This window comes from Piliocolobus tephrosceles, chromosome 2 (assembly GCF_002776525.5).
Source record: "Piliocolobus tephrosceles isolate RC106 chromosome 2, ASM277652v3, whole genome shotgun sequence".
Classification (NCBI taxonomy): Eukaryota; Metazoa; Chordata; class Mammalia; order Primates; family Cercopithecidae; genus Piliocolobus; species Piliocolobus tephrosceles.
Genome location: NC_045435.1, coordinates 106,134,261 through 106,138,619, shown reverse-complemented (window position 1 = coordinate 106,138,619; position 4,359 = coordinate 106,134,261). Strand labels below are relative to the sequence as shown.

General features: G+C 41.5%; 1 pseudogene across 1 annotated transcript; it reads right to left on the bottom strand.

Moving 5' to 3' along the window:
- Nucleotides 1–3,267: 3,267 nt before the first annotated feature.
- Nucleotides 3,268–3,857, bottom strand: LOC111521421 (annotated as a pseudogene). The gene has a single exon (XR_002724944.2). The product of XR_002724944.2 is annotated as a 60S ribosomal protein L17 pseudogene (transcript).
- Between the last annotated feature and the right edge of the window lie 502 nt (nt 3,858–4,359).

Sequence of the window (4,359 nt, the reverse complement as noted above, 5' to 3'; positions counted from 1 at the left end):
CTGCTCCCTCATGCTATAGTAATCCTCAATGTCTATTTCCTTATAGCAATGGTCATACCTGATCAACACTGAAAACTTGGAAAACACAAATGTTTCTCCTTTCCCTTGTTTCTTCTCACTCTTTGTTTCTCCCACGGGTACACAGCAAAGACAAGGAGAATGTCAAAATCTAGAAGTTCTAGGAAACCCAAGGGAAAAAAGGATTGAGGTTTTCAAATGTGCTTGTCAATTGCCATAGACTGGGCCGTGGTTTGAAGAGGAGCAGTTGGCATGTCTGTGTTTTCAGAGCAAGTCTCACAGTAGCACCTTCCTCTGTTGTTGTTTTTCCTTAAGTTTTCCAGCTCTTTCTTCTTATGTAAATATATAAGTCCTAGACCCCATTTCATGCCTTATTATTCCCAAATAGCAAATGCATTAGGCCCTTTGATTCATCTGTGGAGAATGCATTTTGAAGCAAAGCTTAATACCCTAAAATGGTTAGTTCATGGGGTTTTAATTTTAAGAATATCAGAAAAGTATTAATTCATAGTCTTCAGTTGGCACAAAAACTCAATGGATCTCCTCATGGAAAATACCCTCTCCCGTCCTTTGCTCAAAAGTGTGCAGGAGACTTAATGGAAATCAAAATCCCTTGTAAAACATGTGTGTTGCCCTGCTGGCTCCCTGGACCACAGTCTTGAAGAAAACTGTCTCCATAAGGGAAGCAAGTCCTTGAGGTCTTTTGGTGGCCAGCCAAAAGAAACCTCATACCATGTCTGGGTCTTTCAAAATGCTTTTATTAGAGACACAGTTTTAGTCCCATGGCCAAGGGAAGGTCTGAAGACCCCAAGTTTCTGCATTTTATTTTCTGCCCTGATTAGAACATCCTGATTAGTCAGATTATTTTATAAAAATAGGATTGTCAGATCCACATCGCAGAAATATTAACTTAAAATAGATAATGATTCATTAAAACTGCATAGTGCTAATGATAATTTGTAACTATTATTAACCAATGTGCAATTTTCCCCTCTATCTGCATAAGCATAACTTTTAAGCAAATGATCCTAACAGAAAGGATAGTTTCATAGTAAAGGGATAGTTGGAAAATAATTACTGAAAAACAAAGCAAACCAAAAAACAGAAGGAATGTTACTGCTTCTCTAAATGTTCTCAATGTAAAATTAAATTTCACCAATAAAAATTCTAATAAACAAATTTGGGAGAAAAAACAGCAAACATTTTTAATAAGTTAGATGTCTTTCAATTACTTTAAAAAATGTTTTCTATATGATCTTATCACTCAATATAATACCCCACCTGGCTACCAACTACAGAAACAGGATTCCTTAAATGCTTCCTGGCAAAAATCAGGGCTCAGCCTGTTTTAGAACTCATCCTACGGTTGGTCTAGGTAAGAGCAATTTTAAAGTCCTAGTTCATTATCTTAAGTACTTAATGCTCTGACCTTGGACTCACTTTCTAGCAACTGCCCTTCTATCTTGTTTCTATGACCAGGCCTCTACTTAGAACCCCTGAGCTGGTCCTGACTCCATGTGTTGTACTGTACTCTTGACTCCATATCCTGCTTGGTTCGCCCCAATTATCTGAGGGCCTGGAGGCTTGTTCCTGAATGTCAGTCAGCCTAGAGATCAGGGCCAGTCACCTGCTTCCTCTTTTGCCTCATGCTTCCACCGGAATCTCCACGTAATTCCTAATCTGGGAACCTCTGTTTGTCTTTGAGAACCTACCTCCTGCTGTATCACCTAATGTTGCTGTCTGATCAGACTATTACCTGTCTATGTCTCCATTCTCTCTGAACATTGTGGCCCATCTAGGTGGACTTCTTCTGAGTGCCTGAATCATTCCAAAGGCATATATGCTTTCCAGGTCCTCTCTGCCCTGCCTGGTCAAACTCTAAGCTATCCACCAACCTCCAGTCCTAGCACTGATTTCTTAAGTTTTGTATCTTAATATTTATTTATTTTCTAGGGATGGGGTCTTGCTATGTTTCCCAAAGTACAGTGGCTATTCACAGGTGCAATCCCACTACTGATCAGTATGAAAGTTTTTACCTACTCTCCTTCTGACCTGAGCCATTTCATCCCTCCTTAGGCAACCTGATGGTCCCGCCTCCAGGAAGGTCACCATATTGATGCCTAACTTAGTGCATAGCACAGGATCAGCATAGCACACTGCAGCTCAGAACTCCTGGGCTCAAGAAATCCTCCCTCTTCAGCCTCCCGAGTAGCTGGGACTACAGGCATGCACCATAACGCCTGGCATATTTTAATATTTTTTTTGTATATCTCTAGCAGTATCTAAAAGCTCTACCTGTTCTTTTTTTATAAATTGCCACACATTATCTGTCCTTGGGGCTGAGTTATTAGGAGAGTCCTAAATATGGGAAAAGCAACAAGGGTGAATGAGGACAGAAAAGCTATGAGAGAGGTGCTGAGGAAAAGGTGCTGTACCAGGGTGACACAGAAACAAGCAGGAGGCCAGAGGATTCTGTTAACTGAAAGGAAAAGCTGAGATTCCAGAATGGGGCAGGCTTCTTGGGGTGAGAAGGGAGGTTAGGAGGAGAGAGATCTTTTGAATCAGAATGGAGTAGGAATCTGTCTCTTCCATTGCCTTAGGGTCCTGGTAATGACAGATATTTCTACATTAGAGGCCAGGCACTTGATAGGAAGCTATGTAGAACTAGTGGAGGTTTTATTGTTGTATTTGTTCCCTCAATGCCAATTTCCACTGCAAATTAGGTGGTTTTTTTTTTTTTTTTTTTTTTTTTTTATTTCACAGGTGAAAGTATATAGTCTCCAAAATGTAGATAAAACTGGCAACGTTTGATGAAAAAGTTATGTGACTTTCAATTTATTCGGCTTCTAAGAAAAAGAACCAGAAGTCAGAATAATGGTGGTTAGATCCAAACTCTAGTCCAATTCCTGTCTGATCTCATAGAAGTCATTTAACCTCTCTGAGCCTGAACTTCTCCATCTGTAAAAAAAGTTAGTGCTAAAATACGTCTTACTGTGCTGCAGAGTTCTTGTAAAGCTACAAAATAAAAGCCACCATTCATCCACTTCTTACCATGGGCCAGACTTCAAACTCCCTGATTTAGGAATGTTAGCTCATCAATCCTCGCAACAGTCCTGTAAGATAAAAATCCATTTTCCAGATGGAAAAACCGAGGCTTCCAAAGGTTCAGCAATTTGCTGTTAGACCTTTAATCTACACTTACCTGATTCCGAAGCCCTTTCTTTTTTTTTTTCTTTTTTCCTCCTTTTAATTACATTTATTTTAATGCTGAATTTACTCCCATGCCATAAGTTTTTGTTTCTTCAGTTTCTTCTGGGATATCTTTTTTTTCTGGGCAACCTCCTCTTCTGGTTTAGGAAAAATCTGTTCCTTTTCAGTAAGGATCATCTCAATGTGGCAGGGAGAGCTCAGGTATGGGTTAATCCGACCATGACCTCTGTAGGTCTTAGGTGCTTTGTTCACTTGGATATGCTCGATGACCAGAGAATCTACATCTAAATCCTTCAGTTCAGCATTACTCTCTGCATTTTTAAGCATGTACAGCAAAAATTCAGCACTCTTTTTGGGCCACCGACTTTGTGTCCAGCCCCACTGCTTGGCCCGGGCACACCTGCCAACTCCACCATTGTAACGTCGGAATGGTACGCACTGTTTCTGTAAAGTGACATCTTTCAGATACTTCGTGGCTTTTCGAATATGCATACCCTTGATGGCCTGGGCAGTTTTCTGAGTGTTCTTAAAGTGAACACGAAGATTGGAACCTCTTGATTTGCATGATTTCGTGGGGTTCTCCGGGTCAAGTGAATAGCGAACCATTTTCACAGATTACCTCAGGCCGCTTAGGGAAAGCGGAAGAGCCCGAAGCCCTTTCTTTCTTTTTTTTTTTTTTTTTTTTCTGTCTCGCTCTGTCGCCCAGGCTGGAGTGCAGTGGCCGGATCTCAGCTCACTGCAAGCTCCGCCTCCTGGGTTCACGCCATTCTCCTGCCTCAGCCTCCCGAGTGGCTGGGACTACAGGCGCCTGCCACCTGGCCCGGCTAGTTTTTTTGTATTTTTTGTATTTTTTTGTATTTTTTGTATTTGTAGTAGAGACGTGGTTTCACCGTGTTAGCCAGGATGGTCTCGATCTCCTGACCTCGTGATCCGCCCGTCTTGGCCTCCCAAAGTGCTGGGATTACAGGCTTGAGCCACCGCGCCCGGCCAGCCTTTCTTTTAACTAGGTGCTAAACGGTGGGAAAGGATTAGCAACTATAACTCATATGTAAGCACATGAAAGGAAATATTAATAAGAACCCCGTCTTCCCTGCAGCATGCCTTGCTTATGTGAATCAGGCAGTGGGCTTC